This window comes from Macrosteles quadrilineatus, unplaced genomic scaffold, assembly GCF_028750875.1.
Source record: "Macrosteles quadrilineatus isolate MER2022 unplaced genomic scaffold, UCM_ALF_1.0 Scaffold_4__1_contigs__length_99947679, whole genome shotgun sequence".
In the NCBI taxonomy this organism is placed as follows: domain Eukaryota; kingdom Metazoa; phylum Arthropoda; class Insecta; order Hemiptera; family Cicadellidae; genus Macrosteles; species Macrosteles quadrilineatus.
The window spans coordinates 27,650,392-27,674,618 of record NW_026542597.1 but is presented as its reverse complement, the minus strand read 5'-3'; the positions used below and the strand labels follow the sequence as shown (position 1 = coordinate 27,674,618).

The 24,227-nt window shown below is 36.7% G+C and overlaps 1 long non-coding RNA gene across 1 annotated transcript; it reads right to left on the bottom strand.

Annotated features, from left to right (window-relative positions):
- Nucleotides 1-16,361: 16,361 nt before the first annotated feature.
- LOC128992376 (uncharacterized) lies at nt 16,362-23,539 on the bottom strand. The gene is made up of 4 exons (XR_008490712.1): nt 23,312-23,539; nt 21,313-21,516; nt 18,484-18,622; nt 16,362-16,494 (listed from the first exon to the last, which is right to left on the bottom strand). It is a non-coding gene; the product is annotated as an uncharacterized LOC128992376 (long non-coding RNA).
- Between the last annotated feature and the right edge of the window lie 688 nt (nt 23,540-24,227).

Sequence of the window (24,227 nt, the reverse complement as noted above, 5' to 3'; positions counted from 1 at the left end):
TTAATAATTGGTCTCCATTTTTTTTCTTTTTTTCACAGCATCATTTATTTCTGGTTCAATGTAGACATTATTCACAGAAGTGTTAACAAAATTAATAAGAAATTAACTATAATATCGTGGGTTCGCCCAAACCTGAGTCACCCTGTAACATAATTAATTTAGAGAATAATTTAATCTTCTTTAGGCTTCATTCCTCCAATAGATCTTGAGGGAGCCTTCGACGTAGCCTCCTGTTCTCAGTTGCTTCACCAAGATGAAAAGTTAATGCACCAGGAACATCGTTTAAAGATTTTAGAAATTTTGAGGTGGTTTTTTCAATAAAGGCCGAGATATACTTCACTCCTAGTTCTTCATGTATATGCCTGTTTCTAACAAACCAGGGAGCATTCACCGCTATTCTTAGAATTTTGTTTTGAATCACTTGAATTTTGAAGAGTTTGTTTTTTGATATAGCTAATCCCCAGATAGGAGATGCATATGTAATCAAGGGCCGAATTATTGATTTATAGATTAGAACTGTACAAGCTGGCTTCAGAGTAGATTTCCTATTGATTAAAGGGAAAAGCTTTGCAAGGCGTGCATAACCTTGGGACAGTTTTTTCAGTTTTTTATTAACGTGGTAATTCCAATTAAGTTTTTTGTCCAGCCATACTCCAAGATATTTTATGGCCTGGTCATCAGGGTTCAAAGGTAGAAAGTTACCATATATTTGAATTTCATGTGGCAATGTATGTTTTTTCAAGGAGAATATTTTGGTTTCACATTTTGTTGAATTTAGGCGAAATTTCCACTTGTAGAACCAATCAATAAGAAGATCCACAGAGTATTGTAGGGAATACGTGGCCTCGTGGATGTCGGAATGCTGGCACAGGATAGCAGTGTCGTCGGCGTAGAGAGCTAATGAGGCGTCTTCTGGAAGAGGGATGTCTGCCATGTATAGATTGAACAATACAGGGCCCAAAATTGAACCTTGTGGAACTCCTGCATTGACTCGCCGTACAGATGATTTGGAAGAACTTATTTTAACAGAGAAGGTCCTGTGACAGGGAAACGATTTTACAATACTGGTTAAATATTTTGGAAATCCAAAATTAATCAATTTAAAGACAAGACCGTCATGCCATACCTTATCAAATGCTTGAGATATGTCAAGAAATGCCGTTACTGTTTGCTGTTTCCTCTCAAACCCTTTGACTATCGTTTCATATATTCGTAAGATTATGGAAGCATGAGAAAATTCACAATATTTACATTTGCTTTGACATTTAAACCTAAACAACCAGAACCGTCAAATGCCTATTTCACAATTTCAGACAGCTGATTAGTGCCAAAGCATACCGTTGGCCAACGATCGACAGAAACGTTGGGCCAACGATTTTTGCTACTTGGGAAAGCTGGGAGGTTAACAGTCCAATATTACAGACCCTCTTTTTATATTTGAAATAAAGCAAAGCTTTTGTGACGGTACTGGCAGGGTTTCTTGAGGGTGTAACAAAAACCTCCCCAACTGATATGTAATAGGTCTGGGAATTTTTGGGGCCGTCACAAGTACTACATCGCAAGTCACTCCAAGGGCGGTTCCAGGGCTAATTTTCGGAGGGGGCCATTCTATCGAGGGTGTGAGGGTTATTCTAATTCTAGGCCAGCATGGCCACAAACCTCCGGGGGGTTTGGGGGCTATGGAATATCCCCCATTGTGGGAGGGGTTCCGGGGGTCCTCCCCCGGAAATGTTGGAAAAATTATACTTACAAAGTCGACATTTTAAGCACTCTGACGAAGAAAAGATTCAATATCTTGTAATCTGAAAAGGAGAGTTTAAGAGCAAATCTTCCTTTTTCATTGATAAAACTTTTTCTGTTCTTAACGGCCCTGTAATTTTACCTATCTATTTTAAATGTTTTGTTTCATAATGTCGACGCGCATTGTATTCATTCAACAATGATTGCTTCAGAAAATAAAATAGTTCCTCGCTTACTATTTTTTCCACGTTTTTAGTGGTGTTAAAAAACTACCATCAATCTTAATTTGCCTAAATAAACTATAAAAAAATATGTTAAGGTTCAAACTAACAACACAGTAATAAGCACTGTCTAAAAAAACATTTACATTTTAAATCTTTATGTTAAAAAATAAGTGTAGCAGAGCAGGGGCCCATTTCATAATAAAGTACTTACTAATATTATTAGTAAATCAGCTGATCGCCCAATGCAAATCTAATGGAAATTACAAGTTACAAGTTGTAACTTGTAACTTGTAGTTTATTATGAAATGGGCCCCAGGATGAAAGAATGAATGTATGTTTGTGTAAAAGAGAGAGGTTCATACGACACGCCGGCCTCAATATCCCACCATTTCGAATGGTGGGCACAGCCCGTTTTTCCACCACACAGCGCGCCAGTATCCAGGGGAGTATTAGATTAAGCATACTCCGTGTAATGTTATAATATAGATGGTATAATATAGCCGGGCGGGTGTGCGTGCGACACTGCGACGTTGTTGATGTATACACTTGAACGCATATGTCTACGTGAATGAATACTCTGTAAAATAGACATTGGCAACGTCGCACTCGTAGTATAATGGCGGTTGCTCAATCTTGAGTCTAGGCTAACCTAACTTAGAAAACAGCTAAGCAAAGCTTAAGCCTGCTTGTGCTTAAATGAGGGAGGCATATAGCCGTCAGCTGTGCTGCGGTTACCATAAGCTCTGGCGCACACCGCTGGGAGCACCGTGTAGTTAAGGCATGCACGCTATGTAACTGCACGGGTGCTTCCAGCGGTCTGCGCCAGAACCTATGGTAACCGCAGCACAGCTGACGGTCTATATTTAATTCTCTTTGTCTATGGTCCTACGTAGGGGACTTGAGTAGTCAATTAAAACGGAATAATTTAGAACATCTTGTTTACACGCATAAGAAAATATCTGGCATAGGTACTTCATCTTTTATAGATTGTATATGTCTTAGTCTTAAAATACTCCTAGAAATAAAGGTTTTCATTTGAGATATTGATCGTTTGAATCAGTTAAGCTTCAGATACTGTATTACTCAAACAAAACGGGTGGCGTCGTCCTGTAATCCAGCTACTAGGAGGTCACGAATTTTGGATATTTATAGGCATGCACTGTGGATGCGATACTCCCTGGTGTGGATTAACGTCCGCACGGGTGAGTACTACGACTATCCGCAGTACTATCCATCCTGATAGTTAGACCAATTCGTAATTACCAAGGCAAAAATGTGGTTCGGATTCCACAATAAACTGTAGGTCCCTTAGTTGCCATTAGCTGTATGGGCTATTAATACACAGCTGTGTCTAAGGAATGTCGGCCTTAGTCACTAACAAGACTACAAGATCGTGCCACTCATCCTACACTCATCTCCATCCATACTTGGCTTAAAATACCTACTTTGTATGGTCGCCATTTCATAGAACAGTATTAACAGTATTAACAAATTTCAACGCTGCGGAGCAGCACAAGGTCCTCCAGTATGATAGTAAAATAAACATCATAGTCGTGTAGAACCCTCTTTACCATATCATCACAGTTGTTAATCCCCTATAGTCATCAGATATTGGGCCAAAATTTTTGAAAACTATAGTGGCTGCAGGTTGTCATGGGTACACGTAGTCAGGGTGGCACTTAGGGTTCATTCACGCCAACCCACCTCGTTGACGAGCGTGGGGACCCAGTTTATCGACATCCCAAAAGATCGACACTGAAATAGTCCCACTTTGTCGACAACTCAAAATGGCGACAGTGTCGGTAATATGGGATGTCTGTAAAGTGGGATGTCGGTTATGTGGGATGTCTGTTATGTGGGACGGTTGTGTAAATTTTCCCACTTTATCGACACGCAAAATGTCGACAAGCAAAACAGATCGACAAAGAGCGGGAGATTCAAATTGAAGGTGAACAGCTCTTGCTGAACAGCTCGGTTGAGTCCAGATGCATATGTAATGGAGAGTCGTTCTTTTTCTTAACTCCGAACGACTTCTATTCACCGCGCTTGCAGTCTCCTTCAAATTTGGCAATGCTATCCCAACTATCATGTGTATATAAATTGTGTTCTGTTGTTTGAAGGCTTTAAAATAATCTGACATTTTGTCAAATTATACTTGTTTTTTTCGTGTAAGAAGAAGGTAGTTAAGACTTGCTACCTAGGCCAAAATTTGCTTGAGGATGATTATGATATCCATCCAAAGTTTTTTCAATCATAAATTTATATGAAATAGAAATATATAACGATATAGTAAATAGCTTTTTCATTTAACTTGCTAGCTTAGTGTTAAAACAGATCAACCCAAATAACAATTTTACGTTCTCCAGAACTTACATCGGAAATGAGGAAATGAAAAACTGCGTTAATTTTCCTAAACAAACTGCAGATGCTTTGATTCTTTTGTTAACCTTTCCATTACCAATATGGCAAAAGTATTGATGTAGGCCTATTTGTTATTGATGCACTATTTGAATCTATGGTATTGTTTGCCAAAGCTGTCGAGTTTGTGGTTTGAATAAAAATATCCATTTTCGGTCTCCTTTAGCCCAATCTAAATATTCATAGGCAAGCATGTTTGTTTACAACTTTTTTCATCTCGTGTGCATTGCAGGGAAATTTTACGCATACTGCTGAAAAGATATTTTCATGTAGATGTGTAGAATCTTTTAGCGAATTTCCCATATAGGGAATAAGCTATTACCGTTACTCATGGTAAGACCTGGACCCGGGACCGATATAATTTTTCGTTTTGAGGCCCCTAGAGGTAAAAACACCATCCGTTCAAATTGATATATAGGTATTAAATATGTGTGTCCTTAACTCGATAACTCGAGCAAAAAATGATCCGATTTTGATGAAATTTGGTACAAACGTGCTAACCTACGTTTATTCGAACGAATTCACGAACCAGCATAATCCGACCATGGGAACGGGGTTTATGGGGTAAAACTAGGATTTTTCCATTTTCCCCCCAAAACAATAAAAATTTGCAATTTATTTTTAAACCGTTTTGTAGAGCTTTAAAAAAGGAATAATTTAGTATATTGAAGCGCTGTTGTATGCCTAACGGTCACGGAGAAAGTTCAAAAATAGTGTAATTTATACCCATGTTATTCTTATGGAGAAAATGAAAACTGTTGTAGTTTACTTGTTTATGGATGTATGTTGATAAAATTTGGCAAATTTAGTTTTTTCATCCTATACTACTGACGTATGGTCGAAAACACTTTTTACCTTCCCCGTAGCAGCAAACCTAAGCACTCGTTGAATCTAATGATAATTAAATTGGGAATAAATATGTATTATTCATGGAAATATTTTAGTAATAATGTAATCAGACAAGTTGAAATTCGCTTAGTCTACAGGTTTGCTGTGGTGAGGGTATTTAAAAATTAAAATAGGCTCAAAATAATCACAAAATAGATTAAAAATTTAAACAAATTTGCAAATGGGCCATATATGGGTTGTCATGCTGGTGACGAAATAACAACGAAATATAAACAGCGGAAAATCAAAACAAATGGAAGAAATTCCAATCACATGTATTACTTACAGTGCGGGGTGGAAATAGAGAACTCTGTACCTTTAGATTATTTTGGTATAGTTTTTGGCCACTGGACGACCTCTCTCGTATATGGTATACACTAGGGTGGTCTACCGTTACATTTTTAGACGCATAAATGAGCGAAGCATTATTTAAAGATTGTCAGTGGCTAAAGTAGCTAACGACCTACAATATGTTCCCTTTCAACAGATTCACCGTTTGTTTGCCCGATATTATTTAAGTTCTAAAGAATGACAAATTTATCTGATAGTTCATTTATTTAGTTAAGAATAAGAATTGATAAAAGGTTATTAGACATGTGTATTTGACATTTCGTTTAAACGGTAAAGAGCTTCTTTCTTCTTTGCTCATGATCCGTGTCTAATTGACATCAATCGGTCTAGTGAAAATGGTGGATCCAGAAGCAGGCCTTCGAATATCTTAACTCTTGATAGGCCTACACGTAGGACAAACCTAAGCCATATTCTGAAGATCCAATGTCCACAACAGCTTGGTTGATGACTTTTAAGTTTTCGGGTAATGTAGGTATGACAGATGCTATTTCATTAATATCTTGCTCAACATAAATGATGTTACCTTTGTATTGAAACTGGCCATCCTGACCCATTTGCTTGTACTTTGTAAATGCTCATAGCGGGATGTACTCGTGCAATCAACATTTGTTCTACAATCGTTAGGTCAGTTAATTCGTTCGGGACACTTGACACATCCATTTAACACCGTGAATTTTGTTGCATTTGAACGACAACCCGGACAAATCGGTGATTGGTTTGAAGCTGTTAGTTGTTGGCGATGACAGTTAGTGCAAGTGAAAATTTTAGTGCATCTAATTCATGTTGGAATTGATAAGCTAACTGCCTATCATTATCAGCTTCTTCCGCCACTGCTTCGTCTAGTTCTTCTTGTTCACGACGCCGCTATCTTACAATATTTGCATTATTGGTGAGCACGATTACTAGAAAAATACTATTTTTCTAGTAATCGTGTTGGTGCGACGACCAATATTACGACGTGGCCTAATTGAGGCATCCTCAAAACAAATATAGCAAAACGCGTTACTTCCATTGATAAACTGTTACATTCCAACTTTAACCTAGGATGAAAGTAAACATTGAAATGTAAACAAAACAGTTACAAACAATTAACATAATGAAACGAGATAAACCCAATATAATTTTTCTTTCAACTTACATTAAAATGACAAGCGAAATTGCGTGACCCGTAAAACAAAATCCAGAAGGAAATTTGCAAATATTTTTTACCAAAACATTGTGCTCAGTATTTTTTAGATTTTGGCCAAATTTTATATCAATTCTTCAAGCCGTTACATTCTGATGCTCTTAAAAAGAAGTTACAAAGTGAAGGAAAGTGAGCTTCGCCCAATAAGGATAATTTGAGTAAAACTAGTCGGAAGTGTTACGTTAATTCAACTTTACAACTATCTACCATGTAATTGAGCGTCAATTATATCGGTTTGACAAACGATGTGTCAAAATTAAGTATTTTTTGTGTAGATGCTCCCTTTCACAAATTCCTGTAATAAAAGTCCTCGGGCTTTGCCCCACAGTCCATCAAAATCCCAATGTATTTCTTATGATAAAAAAAAAACAGACAAATAATATCTTTATTGTATTAATTACAGCTGTTCATTAGTAAACACATTATACACAGCACAATAGTGTTCGTTTTCAGATTGAGTTCGTTTGCAGTTTCGATAACTAGAGTGGAGTGATTGATTACATTATCTTTGAGTTGACTCTTTTGAGTCATAATCGGAAATTATGACTGTTATTCGTTTTGAAATAACGCCTGTAATACTTTACAATTGCTCGAATTCGAGCAACAGGTGCTCTAGTATTCATGTATTACGCGTTTTTCACAAAGGCCATTCAACTTACAGTTCTTGGACCAGAAGAAAAATTAGAAAGAAGCTCTCTGTGTTACTGTGTACACACGCCTCTATGTGCAGTCTGTGACTTACCCAAAATTCCCTGAAGGCCTTATTCAACCAAAAGTACTGGTGATCGTGATGAGGAAAATTCTCGGGTACCTAGCCATAGTATGAACGAATAATATACTAATTTGAATATTACTTCATCTATGGCTACCTATAGTTCACTAACGCAGATTTTCCAGACTTGTGTATGGACATAGATAAAACATACTCCTCAACATACTCCTTGAGGAGTATGTTTTTGTTTTATCTATGGTATGGACTTGGTGTGTATTCGGCGAAAAGCAATTTAGGTTTTATGTATTTTTTCGTGCAATGTATAATCAACCTGATAATGTTTGTTTTATTAAACAAATCAGTTTTACAGCTTTGGATAATTTTAATACTATAGGTACTGAAAGATTAAAAGTATACAAACATTATTAACGGGTACCACCAAAAAGGGCTGTCGGTGCAATCGTAGGGTGGACCTAATTCCTGACCAGGTGCAATCGGGCAACTACAGGAGGAATAGTACACTTCCTGTATATTGTTAAATGAAAGTAGTAGCTTACAGATTACGTTACTGCATGTTTTATTGATTTGGCGAATAAAACCAACCTGAACTTTTTTCTGACACAATTTTGTATATGGAGCTTTAATTATATGTTGTAGGGTATTTCTGTATTTTAAATGCACAATTATTAACAGGTTTCAACATTATAGCACTCTTCTTTTCAGTTGGAGTTGGACTTTTAAATATTTTATATTGTAGTGGAAACCAATAATTAATTACGTTATAAATATATGTCTCAATGTCTCTGTTTGAAGTGAAGTAAAATAATTTTTGATTTGTTATTTGTATTTGAAATTATTATTACAGTACAAGTATTATTTTAATAACGTGCGAAAGTTCCGCATTGACCTAGACCTAGACAATTTGAATCATAAAAGTACAGTCTGCTGGTATGACCGCAACTGTAGCCGTTGGGAGGCACACGTCAAGCCTTTGATATCAATGGCATTTCCGGCATTTCCGCTCGGGCATTGTATACTGCTGGAGAGATAGTCAGCAATTGAGATATAAGACTTGTTTGCGTTGTTTCCGCTTCTTTATTGTGTGAAATGTAAAAATAATCAAAAATAATTTATAAATAAAAACTTTTTTTGGAAAACAAAACGTTTTTAAACGCACTAAAACGTGGAGAGTATAAATACTTGCAAGATTTAAAACGAAAAACGAGGGGTGCATATAATTTACAATTACCTTCACCTATTGAACTATCAATATTAATATCAATAATATCAGTATTATTATCAATTGCATGCACCCAATGTTTTCGTTTTAAATCTTACAAGTATTTATACTCTACACATATTTATAAATTATTTTCTACTTTTTAGTGAATTTTAAAACGTTTTGTTTTAAAAAGTTTTTTTTTATTTATAAATTATTTTCTAATTTTTAGTTTTTAATGTGTGTGGAGGTTAAATCTATTTCAAGCATCTATATCAGATCAAGACAGAGGCATGTGGGAAATCTACGGTTTTATTTGAGTTTCTTTCCATATAATTACTAGCTGGCCCGACAGACGTCGTCCTGTCCCATCGAGGTCCTAATGTTGTTTTATGTCAAATGCTCGTTCATTTTCAAGATGAGCTCGTCGCATCCAGGTTGAAGTTCGTTCACTACGCTCACTCACCTTTTATTTGCAAATTAGCTGTTGTCGTAAATAAAAAAAAATAATAGTGCTGCACCCTGTTGGTAAACCTATTAACTTTTGAATGAAACTATTGAACATCACAGAATCAAATTGTTTAGCTGAACCAGCTGTTTTAATTACATTTAATATAAGTACTCATAAGGCGAACTAATGGGAAACTATAGAGCCACTGCGGCGGAGCCCTTTTGACGGATCTGCACCAAACTTCACCCAAACCATCCTTGAATAATGTTTAATACTGCCTGAAAGTTTCATTGCAATCTGTCGAGCGGTTTTGGAGTCCATAACGTTCAAATATATATATATACTAGCTGTACCCGCGGGCTTCGCCCCGTTTAACTTCATAAGTATTCGCATGGCTCATTCACGTCCTGGTTGAAGTTTGTTCGCTACGCTCACTCACCTTTTGGTTGGAAATTAGTTGTCATAAATTAAAAAAAAAATAATAGTGCTGCACCCTGTTGGTATAATCCTTGTAACTTTTATGCTATTGTACATCATAGAACAGAACCAACTTGTTTAATTGAAACAGCTGTTAAGATTCATTAATTCCTTTTAAATATGAAAAATCATAAGATTAACATGGGGAACTACAGAGCCACTGAGGCGGAGCCCGAAAGGGTTTTTGAGATAAGAATATGCTTTAATGTTAATCGGGAATGTGAGCTATCATCATGCCAAATTTCAGCCCAATCCGTCCAGTAGTTTATGCGTGATTGAGCAACAAACATACACACAAACTCACAAACTTTCAGATTTTATAATATTAGTAAGATATATATATATATATATATATATACACAAACTTCCTCTTTTATCATTAAAGATGTGATGGAAAATTTTGAAACGTACGTTTTCAGGAAAAGCACTTTAAAAATTTCTTGATCCATTTTTTGAAACTTTTATTATTTTACCGAATTTCCTTATAGGGAAGTAACTATTACCGTAGGTCTCATGGCCTCACCTAGGCCCGGGACCGATTTGCTTATTAATTTTGATGTCCCCAGAGGCCAAAAACACCATTTGTTCAATTTTTTATATATGTATATCTAGGTATATATATATATATATATATATATATATATATATATATATATATATATATATATGTGCGTCCGTCTGGAAACTAACTTGAGTAATTTTTGTCCGATTTTGATAAAATTCGGTTTTAAGGTGTAAGGCCGGATAAACTTGAATGAGTTCGCGTACCAGCATGATCGGACCATGGGAACGGGGTTTTATGGGGTAAAAATAAGTTACTCTTAAAACACAAAATTTATCAATTTGTCTCCAGACCTTTATAAAGAGCTTAAAAAAAACAAATAATTTAGTATACCAAAGTGTTTTTTGTACAGTGATTGGTTACGGAGAAAATTCAAAAAATTGTTAATTTAAAATTCCCATGTTATTTTTATGGAGAATATTGTAAAATGTTGTAGTGGGCTTGTTTATGGATATATTTTGATCAAACTTGGTGAATTTATTTATTTCAAACTAAGCTATTGATATAAAAAAAAACATACTTTATTAGTTTCCCTGTAGCAGCTAACCTAGGTACTCGTTAAACATGATTGTTAATTTAATAGATTAATTGAAAATCAATCCAGGCAAATGGAAATTTGCTTAGTCGGCAGGTTTGCTGCAGCGGGGGTATTTTTTTATTTCATTAACATTTGAAGTTTCCTCAAATGGCCATGGTAGCGCAATATCTTTGGTAACTTTTCATTAATAGAGCATCTTTGATGGAAAAACACAAAATTTTATCACGACCATCTTGGACATAAAACTGAATATTAAAAATGGTCAATATTATTGTTATAACTATTTTTTGCTATAAATTCATTTACTTTTAGGGCCACAATAAACAGCTCACTAAGGTTTTGGTTTATTTGGTCTTTCTAAAAAAAAATAAAAAAAATAAAGAAATTTAAAAAAAGCCAATAACATTTTTTTAAGTTTGTAGTATAACTTAGAAAAAACTTACCTGAGACCCGAAAAATCGTTATGTTTCTATAGAGGTGTGCTTCTTTTGTGTATAAAATATTGAAATAAATATGATGATATTTTAATTTTAGAAATTTATATTATAGAAATCATAAACGTAATGGTCAGGGACAAGCGGTACGGTCGTGAATTGTCTGGAATAATCTAAATCTCTCCAAACAATCCTTCAATTATACTGTTAGTTATAATAACTAGGTGGCGTTAGCAGAGGCATCCACAAAATTGAGCAGAGTCATCAAGGGCTCATATTATATTGTTTTTGTCATACTGCAGTAAAAACAGTTGTTTTTAATGCATGCCTTGCTGGTCTAAAGTAGCATTTTTACTCTTTAGGGAGTAAAAATCGTTTTTAGCCTCAATGGAGTAAAAATCAGCTGTTGTCAACTCAGCTGTAAATGTCTATTACAAACGATTGCATGTATCGAAATATGTATCGATTCGTGCTTTATAACCATTTTGACCTACAGTCTACAGTCTCTTTCCCATAGCATTTTAGCATTGCAGATACATTGATCCATTCCCACATTCAACACTGCTCGCCTTTACTACTTCCTTCACCACCCCCTACGTCGTGGACCTGTTTCCCTCTCTTCCCAATCCCATAGCATTTTAGGATTTTAGATACGTTAATCTAATTGCCACAAACACACACTCTGCACTGCTAGCCTTTACTACTTCTTTCGCCATTTTCTATGTCGTGGGCATGCTTCCATCCCTTCTCATAACATTTCAGCATTGCAGATACATTAATCTAACTGCTACAAATGGTTTCCAGTTCCCACACTCCACACCTTACTACTTCCTTCACCTCTTCTTACGTTGTGGACTTGTTTCCCTATCTTCCCATAGAATTTTAAGATTGTAGATACCTTAATCTAATTAATCGTCATAAACAGTTCCCATACCCCGAACAGCTCGCCTTTACTACTTCCTTCACCACTTCCTACGTCACGGACCTGTTTCCTTCCCTTCCCATAGCATTTTAGGATTGCAAATACCTTAATCTAATGGTCATAAACAGATCCCATACCCCGAACAGCTCGCTTTTACTACTTCCTTCACCACTTCATACGTCGCGGACCAGTTTCCTTCCCTTCCAAAAGCATTTTTAGGATTGCAGATACCTTAATATAATCGTCATAAACAGTTCCCACACTCCGGACAGCTCGCCTTGACTACTTCCTTCACCACTTCCTATACATCGCGGACCTGTTTTCCTCCCTTCCCATAGAATTTTAGGAATGCAGATACCTAAATCTAATCGTCATAAACAGTTTCCAGACTCCAGACTGCTCACCATTACTACTTCCTTCACCACTTCCTACGTCACGGACCTCAAGCTAGTGTCGTCATTTGATTATATTTACGATTCATACCGTTTCTGTTCTAATATCTGTGGATTTGCTATCAGCTATTTCTTTATCTACTGCATTCAAAAGTCAACAGCTGATCATATGTTTTTGTTTATGTGTCAAATACATCTATATTTATAAAAGGCAAAGCCCTCACTGACTGACTGACTCACTCACTCACTCATCACTAATTCTCTTACTTCCCATTTACCTAGGAGGCTGAAATTTGGTACACTGATTCTTTAGGCATTATATAGGAAAACTAAGTTGTTTTTATTCTGATCTGACTCTCGGGCTCCGCCCCAGTGGCTCTGGAGTTTCCCATGTTAACCTTATGAGTACTCATATTTAAATGGAATTAATGAATCTTAACAGCTGTTTCAATTAAACAAGTTGGTTCTGTTCTATGATGTTCAATAGCATTAAAGTTACAAGGATTACCAACAGGGTGCAGCACTATTATCTCTTACATTTATGACAACAGCTAATTTGCAACCAAAAGGTGAGTGAGCGTAGCGAACGAACTTCAACCTGGAGGCGAGTTACCGTAGCGAACGAGCTAACCTGAAGGCAAGTGAGCGCAGTGAACGAGCTCCAACCTTAAAGTGAGTGAGCGTAGCGAACGAACTTCAACCAGGACGTGATTGAGCCATGCGAACGAGCTCATCTTGAAAATTAAGAAGTTAAACGGGGCTAAGCCTGCGGGTACAGCTAGTCGAACTATATAACACAACTGGAACACCGGGTAGATAGGAGATTTGGGATAAAAAGCGCGCCGTTTCAGCAACCTTCCCCCACCACAAAGGGGGACTCGACGCAGATATGTCAGTTCCTCAAGCCGTGCACGCGGTTGTTAATAACCTCCTGGCCGTGCATACAATAGGTTGACTGCAATTAAAGTTATATATTCGGAATCTGTATTAACTGAAGAATCTGGCAGGGCATAGCCCAAGGGAAATATGAAAATTAAATTAAATTATATAATATTGCATTGTCATCCATTTGTGAGCTATGATTCAAGTTTCAAGTCTCTAGCTCTTCGGGAACTTAGTATAAAATTGATTGCAAAATTTATACAGGACTAGAAATCGAGCTAATAAAAACGTTTTAATATATAATTCTGAGCAATGTACAAAACTCTAATTTTATTTATGAAGATTTATTGTTTGTTTGTTTACTCTTTTACTGAATTAATAATTATTAATAATCTATATATTAATTTGAAACTGTTTTTCTTTGTGACAGCTATTTTGAGAGAACGGCTGGGCGTAGAAAATCGGTAGGGGTGTCTAAAGAAAGGTCTTGGTCTGTAGATGAGCCATCAAAAGAGAAACAGGGTGAATTCCCTTGGGGCTCTGCCCCAGTGGCCTTAAATTTCCCATCCCATGTTATTCTTATGGAGGAAAAACGGGGTTTTTGTCGCAGCTAATTTGAGAGAACGGCTGGGCGTAGAAACTTGGTAGGGGTCTCTAAAGAAAGGTCTTGGTCTGTAGATGAGCCATCAAAAGAGAAACAAGGTAAATTCCCTTGGGGCTCTGCCCCAGAGGCCTTTAAAGTTCCCTCTTCAGATTTGTTTACATTACGACCATATGCATTTTTAATGCAACAGCTGTTAATATTTAAATTGTGATTTATTGAATTTGTCAAAATAAAGTACAGCATTTGTAATGGATTTTTCTGATTTTAAAATTGATTTTCTTCTGCATCGTGTTATGTTTTGCAATATAATGTTCTATTACCAAATCAGTGGAAAATCCTAATATCACTTATGGAGTTAACTTATATCTATTGTATGGGTTGGTTTCTGCCTTTTTTACCACTTCTTGGAGATTGTACGTACCTAGGTGATATTCTTTGGCAATTGCATCTGTAGACGAAACTTGGATTGGTAAAAATTATTACAATGGAAAAGAGCGAGAAATCCTGGACAATTTGATATAAGCTAAAAATAAAACTGAATTAACACTGTGCTACATTTCTTGAGCAATCATTGATATAGGTAACCGATTGGCAAACAATGGAAACATAGAAAAAGTCATAGAACACATCCAGGTAAAAGAAATAGAAATTTTGTTTACACTAAAAACATTAAAAAAACAAGAGTAGCTTTTTGAAAAAAGATAAGATATTTACAAAAGATTTTGATATCTAACTGTTGTGTAGATCGTAAGTATTTCCATAATCTTTGAGTCGCCTGCAATGCTCCGCAATTGCTCGAATTCCAGCAACAGGTACACTAGTAATTATAATTATGATTCTCATTATAGATGTTTGCATTGGTTTTTGTTCTGCCACACTGTTCAATGCAAACACAAGAGATGTCTATTAAAATAAGTATTAAGAATGATTGAGATTTGCCTGTATATTCCAACCATGGTAAGTGAGTGTAACTTATTCAGTTATAGGCTAGTTTGACTAGCCAGAAAACCGGGCTGACACTAACAATGACAGGTTTTTACTTTCCTGACCCTATTTTCACAAGGTCAGTTTGTGTGGTATATTTTCCAGGGTGGCTCTTTCAGTGACATCCATATCCATGTTAATCAGACACACGAAAAAACATTGAAAATCTTCAAAAATATTGTTCAAAATGGCTCTTCATGCTGGAAATATGTAAACACCTACACCTTACCTACCCTTTAGGTTTTCACCCTACTAGATTTGCTGCTACGGGGAAGGTAAAAAGTGTTTTTTGACCATACGTCAATAGTATAAGATGAAATAAATAAATTAGCCAAATTTTATCAACATATATCTACAAACAAGTAAACTACAACAGTTTTAATTTTCTCCATTAGAATAACAAGGGAATTTTAAATTAAAATATTTTTGAATTTTTTCCGTGACCGTTAGGCATACGACAGCGCTTCAATATACTAAATTATTTCTTTTTTTTAAGCTCTACAAAACGGTTAAAAAATAAATTGCAAACTTTTTGTTTTGAGAATAAAAAATAGGTGAAACCAATTTTTACCCCATAAACCCCTGTTCCCATTGTCCGATTATGCTTGTTCGCGAACTCGTTTGAATAAATGTAGGTTTACACGTTTCTACCAAGTTTCATCAAAATCGGACCATTTTTGCTCGAGTTATCACCCTAACGGACACATATATACAAATATATATTATTCTTGAGGAGATCTTGATAGAGTTTATGATAAATGAAACATGAAACATTGCAAATTTTCTTTTAATACAAATGTTTTCAAGCACAGAGAAATTAATGAAAAATGTAAAAATGAACAAAATAAATAAATATGAACTGTTTTTTCATAAATATATATATATATATATGAATTTTAACGGATGGTGTTTTTGACCTCTAGGGCCCTCAAAACGAAAAATTAAATCGGTCCCGGGTCCAGGTCTTACTATTAGTACTACAGTAAATGGGAAATTCGCTAACAACATTTCATTTCATATAATTTTATTCATTTCAGTACATCAATACAGGAGTAGCGATCTACACTATATAAAGTTGAAAATGATTAATTTACAACTTATCAAAATATAAGAAGGTTTCAACTGACTTATACGATCCCCGCCTATAGAACAGGCACCCTGCTAGTTAAATATCAAGATATCTCTTTTCACCCAAGACAAGGTCAGTTAGTGAAAGTAATAATTTTAACAAACATACTAAAAAAAACAGTATTTTTTTACCAGGCAGAAGTACAAACAAATATTAAAAATTTAAGAAAACATTTTCATAAAAACAATAAAATGATCTTAGTTTAATAATCTAAATGAGAAAAAAATAAAATGAGAAAAAAATTTAAATAAAAGTATACTGATATTCCAAATAAATATTAAACTAATCAACATAATGAATCTAAACTGATTTGTCTCCACTTCTTCAGCCTCCTCTCCCCCAACCACCATGCCTCCATCGCCTTCTACCCTGTCATCAGGCCTGGAAAACAGAACAAAAATTAATACAAAAAACTGTATTCTGAACAAGTTTAGTCTTTTTATGCATACTTTTATTGTTATTTAATGTGCTCAGTGGCGTACTGAGGGGGGGGGGGGCGGTTCGCACCAGGCCCCACACCAACATAGGTCTCCAAATATCAGGGCCGTATTCCCCTAACGGCGGACACTGTGATTTCCGAGGGCTTCGGCCTGGGAAGGGGACTCACTTGCGGCCTCAAAAGAATGCTTTTTTTTCTCTTGGAAAATAAATTTTCCCACAATCTGTTAGAATTAGGGGGTACAATAATCCAAGTTTAACTTGTATTCTCATGATAGGCGAAAGCGTCTGCAAAGATTGCGTGATCAAAATTTACGACTACCAGCGATCGCGGGTGATGATAATCAGGCCTCGCAACCGCGAAAGATGTTCACGATTGCTCCGAGGATGCCCACGATTATAACCACTGGCGACTGTGGAAGACGAAGATGATGACCCTGCAGACACGGAAGACGCTCACGATTTGGTCATTACCGAGGACAATATCGTTTAATTTTGCCACAAATGCAGTAGTCGTTTGTTTCAATATATAAGTGCAGACACCCATACAACCCATTTTGTATAGGACAAAATATAATGTACAGAGTGTGGCAAAATTATCTGATAGTTTTCTTCGCCGCCCTGTGACGACTGGCGGAGGGTGGTGGGGATAGGGGCGCTTTAAGGCCTACGTGCAGACACTTATAGTTGCCATGGAGCTGTGGACAGCTGAGCACCATGCAATTGTAGTGCAAGTGTTTTTTAAAAGTGGCAATTCCGGTGTAGCTGTTCAGGGGTAGTCCCGTACACGTTTCAACATGGGTCCAAGGGGAAAAGTCCCAACTTGAAACAACATTTTGCTGTGGGTCTGCACTTGGATAAGCTGTAGCTGTGCACATGTCTGGCCACTCAGTAGAAGAATTTTATGATATGACCTGCACTTTTTATTGATACAAAACGGCAATAGTGCAACAGTTGAAGCCCAGTGGCTAAGCAAAGTGCATCTCATTTTCAGAACCAGTGATTGATTTGATTACATGTGACAAAATTGCGTTATGAGCGACGAATCACACTTTCAACCACAACACATAGTCTTTCTCCCTCACTCTCTTGAAGTTCTCTAGTATCTGGGCTGACCTTGGATGGCCTATTGATTTTAGTTTCAATGCTGAACTAGTAGCTCTAAAGTTGCTACCCAAAATGATGTTGCGAGTTGGGACTTTTCTTCTTTGATTCACATTGAAACATCTACTGTAAAGCTACACAGGTATAGCAACTTTTAAAAACACTTCCACTACAAAAATACATGGTGCTCAGCTGTCCACAGCTCCATGGCTACTAAAAATTGTTCACACGTTGGCTTTGTAACAACCCTATTCCCACCACCCTCCGCCACACACTGGCTTGACAGGGCGGCAAAGAAAACCGTAAAATAATTTTGTTTGTCAACCGCCCTGAATGACCTTTTTTATTTCTTAAGATAACAAATTGGCTTGGTGGACAACATTTTATGTCAAATGATCATCAATGAAACAGAAGAGTATTTTTAAGGCTTTTCAAGTTTGTAGGGTACTATTTATTTGAACAGCATTTGAAGGAGGTTGGAGTTAACTTTAAGATAAGATAAATTGAAGCACGCTCGTACTAAATACCTTATTGATCTATCAGAATTTTACTACTCCTTTCAACTGCTTCTGTTGACAACGCTTTTCCATTTCTCTTAAAATAATTTTTGTTTCAGTACTTACCAAATGTAAACACTATGACATATTCAGAATAATTATGTTGTCAAAAAATATAGCCTACATTTCCTAAAAATCAAAAGCAAATTTTGGGCACCTCTCCAGTTAAAATGTTCGATACACTAGGAATTCAGGAGGGTTATGCGACATAGGTTTCAGGACACGGCCCTGGATTTATAAGTATTAAATTTGAGGAAATGGCAAAACTTACCATAAGTTAGCTCTCTTCAATCTTCGTCTTTACTTCGCCCCATCCTCCATCTCCTCTTCCTCTGGCACCTCTCCCCTGTACCCTCCAATGTCGGAGGATATTAATTACAACGCCCCCATTCTACTGGTAGGCTACAGCTCTGTACAGAAATATTGCAAAAAATAAAAAATAGTGTTATACAAATAATTTTAGTCTAACAAATAATACAAGAGTGTACACTCCTTTCTAGATTTGCGATATTCAAATAGGTACAGCTAATAGATGAAATTTTTGGCAATCTGGGTCAAGTTAATATAAATGTTAGAACTTTTATCAATAATTTGGTTTGGACAAAATAAATTGCTTCAAACATTAATTAATTGTTATTTCCCAATTTGGAAAAATGCAAGCTATACCGGTAGCCTAATTAAGACATTTCCAAACAACATGTTTCGAGATGTAATCCAAATAAATTTTAAGTAGGGGCCTAGTTTTAAATTGTTATAAAAACTAAAAATTTGCATACAGATTATAAATTATCCTCATGTTCCACCAAAAACTATTGTAACTAGTGGGCAAAGTGGCACTTTGCTACACATGAGAGAAATGTTTAAACGAACGAGCCGTAGGCGAGTGTGGAAAGTATCTCGAGTGCAGCAAAAGCAGTTTGCACTTGTGTTACAATAGTTATTTTATTTGTGTAACTAGTGGGCAAAGTGGCACTTTGCTGCACACGAGAGCAACGTTTACGCACTCGCCTGCGGCTCGTGCGGAATGATCTCAAGTGCAGCAAAGGCCTTTTGCACTCGTGTTACGCATTATATTTTTCCTACAGTCACTATAAAGCATATAAATAAATAATTAGTCTTTCAAACACTATACAACACGTTTTTAGGTTCAGCTGGCAACACAAATAGGTGCCCTAGAGAAAGTAGTACCTGGTCCGTATCACTCCGCTATTTTTCCTCGGCAAGAAATGTGCTCCGCGACTTGAGAATATAGTTCCGTATGTTTTTGTAATTTGAAGTGGTTTCCGCGCCTAAAAAAATGCTTTAAAGGTATTTTCTTGTTTATTAAGATCGTAGGAATGTTTTAAAAACGTTTAAAAGTAAAGTCCAGAAAGTTCAGAAATACCGAAACTATAAACACGAAATTACAGGTTAAATCGTAGTTATAATAGTCAATCAGCTGCTCATAGTATTTTAATCTTTAAGTGTTGCCAACCTATTTCCAAGCGTACACGGATTACGTGCATAATAGAACCACGCTGTTTTGTGTTGTTTCGTTGGAATCCTGATGTGCGGCTAAGTATAAACCGTACGGCAAATTATAAATAAGCAGCTTTCTGTACTATAAACAGTACAAGGAAGCCAACTTTGTCGGTTGACTGTAGGAAAATTATATTTTTCTTACAGTTATTATAAAACATATAAATAATTAGTCTTTCAAACTCGGTTCAACACGTTTTTAGGTTAGGTTAAAGCCAAACATTGGTGAAATGGTAAGCTGTACCAGTTGATCCTAACATCTAGTATAATATCTAGTCGTAATATCTTAAATGGGTAGCCAACTTATTTTCAAGTGTACGTATGTATTACGTGTCTAGTTTAATAAAACCAGGCTGTTTTGTGTTGTTTAGTTGGAATACTGGAGTGCGGCAAAAAATGAGTGCGGTAAAAGTAAGTAAATGCAGCAATTAGCAACTTTCTGTGCTATAATAAGTACAAGGAAGGCCACTTTGTCAGGTGACAGTTGGAAAAATAATTCACATGCGCTTCATTTTGAAAACTGTGAATGACTGACTTAAACAACCTTTTTATTATTACTGTTATCATGTTAAAATGTGTAATTTTGCGCTAATGCTGCCTAGTTATTAGTTTATAACTAATGTGATAACTGTATACACACTTTTTTTTGTCCTAGGACGCTACAGGCACTAGTCCGGAATTTTAATTCACATTTCACACTTCAGCCTAGGTCTAGGGCTGTGGTATTCAGACAAAAAATAATATAAAAATAAATAATGAAATACATTGGTCATCTGGCAGAATTTGAGCCCCAGCCCGGTACTGAAGTTCTGCTCGCTCCCCTAGGGTAAAGAATTTAGTCAATTGTAGGCATTAGGCAGGCCTATAAAATACGTAGAGGAGGCTATGACTTAGAGCATTGGAACGCTGAGAAATATGATCAGTCATTAATATTAATCGGGGCCAATCGATGTGATGTCAATAGGCCTATGAGCGAAGACAGAATCATATTTAGTAAATAAAGTTGTCACTTCCAATGGCTTGGTGTTGAAAACAATCAGCTGTAGGCTTAAGTTACTTCACCCACAGTTCATTCCACTTGTTAATGTCATCCACCCTACCTTGAATATTCAAACATTTTGAGCAGCGATTTATTCCGTTTCCGTAATATTCATCTGCAGTGAAAAATAGTGGTCTATTTTGATTCAGTACATAAAAAACTACGCAGAGGATACGGGCCCGGTAACCGGACGTGGATTAGGCATCCGGCAGCTACCGTCATAACCTAACCTAACCAACCAAACTTGCTGATAATTGAAAAAATTGAATGAAGGTTAAATTCTGTCCATAAAATAAATTTATAAAAGCAAAAGATTTAAACAAAAGATAGCCTATTGTACAGTTAAGAATAAACCCAAATATGGACAGTAGGCCTAGGACATAAAAATGTTCTTTCCATTTATGATAACCCAACCTAACATAACCGCCGCAAAGCGCATATCTGTAGCCTCCGGATAATACTTACCACAGTACCGCTTTGAACATTGAATAACTTCAAACATAGCCTAGAATCTATCCCAAAAGGGGAAGAATATTGACTCACCTCACTTAAGTTATGGTTAGACCAAGGAACATTATCACAGCAGTATGGCAATTGCCTCCAGAGTACACAACTCTGGTCTCTCTCTCATCTGCAGTGATGTCGATTGCAATGTCGTCCAGAAAGGTCAGTCCTCTTAACTTACAATATTTAAAATAAAGACCAATTTGGGTTCAGGTCAAATTACAGCCTTTGCTCCAGGATCATCTATAAAATTACCATTGAAGTCATCAGCAATGAATGATATAATCCAAGTCAGCTCTAGAATATTTGACAGCACTTAAGTTTACGTCCTACACTCATTCCAATGAAGGTATTTCTTTAATAGGCCTACTTTCTTTCTTATTACTTGACGACCATACAAAGTAGGTATTTTAAGCCAAGTATGAATGGAGATGAGTGTAGGATGAATCATGGAGATGAGTGTAGGATGAGTGGAGCGATCCTGTAGTCTTGTTAGTGACTAAGACCGACATTCCTTAGACACAACTGTTAATTAATAGCCCAAACAGCTAATGGCAACTAAAGCCCCGTTCACACGGGGCGAGTTTACAAGCTACACGCCGGCTTTTTTACACGCAGCTAGTAAAATAGCTCAGTGTGAACGACGTACTCGCTCAAAAGCTGCTTGTAAAAAAGCTCTGGAAAAAGTTGACGGTGCCGCTACTTTACACGCCAACTCGCCAGCTTTTGCGCGAGTAGGCGTGTAAAGTAGCCCAGTGTGAACACAGTTGCTTGTGCGTGTGCGCTTGTTACTCAAAGATGTTGGAGGATTTGGTTCAAGCCAGCTACTGAGCGAGTGGAAAAAGCATCGTGTGAACGACTACAAGCGCACTCGCCAACGTCTTTCTACACGTCTGCGAGTTGGCAAGCTCCGTGTGAACAAACACAAGCACACTTGCCAACTCGCCGGCTTCTTACACGCTGGCGTGTAGCTTGTAAACTCGCCCCGTGTGAACGGGCCTTTAGGGACATACAGTTTATAGTGGAATCTGAACCACATTATTGCCTTGGTATAGGCCTACTATACGAATTGGTCTAATTATCAGGATAGTACTGGGGAGAGTCGTAGTAAGTATTCACTCGTGTGGACGTTCATCCACACCAGGGAGTGTCGAATCCACAGTGCATGCCTATAAATATCCACAATTCGTGACCTCCTAGTAGCTGGATTACAGGACAGCGCCACCCGTCCCAGTCATATTGATTATTTCATTTGATAAACTTAGGCCTAGGCCGGCTGCACTTTACTTTACGTCCTACACTCATTCGAATGAAACTATCGATTGTTCGATTGTTTCATTCGATATACCGTTTCGTTAGTTAGGCCTACCGGTACGTTAGGTTAACCTTACCTAACTTACCAAACCATATATCGAATGATACAAACGATTAATCGATATATCGAACGATATTTTCATTCAAATGAGTGTAGGACGTAAAGTAAAGCCCCTAGGCCTAATATTAAGTTTGGTTAGTTAGGGTAAAACCTAACCTAACTAAAGGAATGAAATATTCAAAATACGGGTACAGTTTCTTAACTGGGCTATGCTAATATAGATTGAAACTATCGATTCGATTAGTAGGCCTAAACCTTCATGCAATTTTTTTGCCATCAGCAAGTTTTGTTACATAAACAAATGGTACTTCAGTATTAAACGGAGGCCACATTTTGTCAGCGCGCTGCGGCGGTTATGTTAGGTTGGGTTATCATAATAGAAAGTATCGTTCGATTCATAACGAAGCGAGGAAAGTCCTACACACATAACATTTACGATAACCCAACCTAACATAACCGCCGCAGCGCGCTGACAAAATGTGGCCTCCGTTTAATACTGAAGTACCAAACAAATTCTTAAAGTTGACACTGAGTCAGTGGGAAAAAGAGACTATCCTAATAGCCTAGGGATAATGCCTATTCAAACATTTGCTACAATATTGTTTGATGATCCAGAATTAGCCTACGAATTAGCTGTATCTTAGGTTCTTGTTGGTGACTTACCGAAGTTAGTGTCTGGTAGGACTAATGTTATGAAGTTATCATGTTGATTAAGTTTTTTATCCTATAAAAATTAACTTATTTCACATTATTCCTTGAAAACTATTGTTTGTAACACTCGAGTCATCTATTTTCTTGTAAAAAAGTAAAGAAATAAAAAAGATAAATATTTACAATATAGGCTACTTAAAAGTTTTTAGTCTTAGTCAATAAATAAATGGCCAGCTTGAAGATGTCCGTCGGAATTCGGAATCAAATATTGCGACTCGTGAGTTGAGGAACTGAACGATGAATTAGAACAACTCCTTTTCAAGAGTAGCTCCGAAGAACGGGAGCTTGTCGATATACTGGGACTATTTCAGTGTCGACATAGTGAAACTATTTCATTGTCGACAATATGGGATGTCGACAATTTGTGGTGTCGATCATTAGCGACGTCGGTTATTTGGGATGTCGGTTAAGTGGGAATATTCCAGTGTCGACAAACTGGGAATAATTCAGTTTCGATCAATTTCTATGGTTGTCGATATTATGGAACCCACCCTTGACGAGTGGTTGGAGGTTGTTGCGGTGGCGAGATGTCGGGATGGTGTTGGGAGCATGCACGACAACTATTGTGGTGGCACACTGTTGGGGTGGCACTAAGACACAAGTTCACGTCAATTCTTGGTGGTGGATTGTCACCTTTTACCGAAACACCTAGATGGTGGGTAATCGTGGCAAAACCACGATGGCGACCCATTTTATTTAATTTTTATTTTTCAATTTTATTTCTAACCCAATTTATGATTAGACGTAGACCATATACTATACAAATCAATTAAACGTCCTCCAAGTATAGAATTGGAAATGTACAGTATGAATTTTATTGTGATTATGTTTCAGAGTAAAATATTTGTTGTAATTTTAATACTGTTGA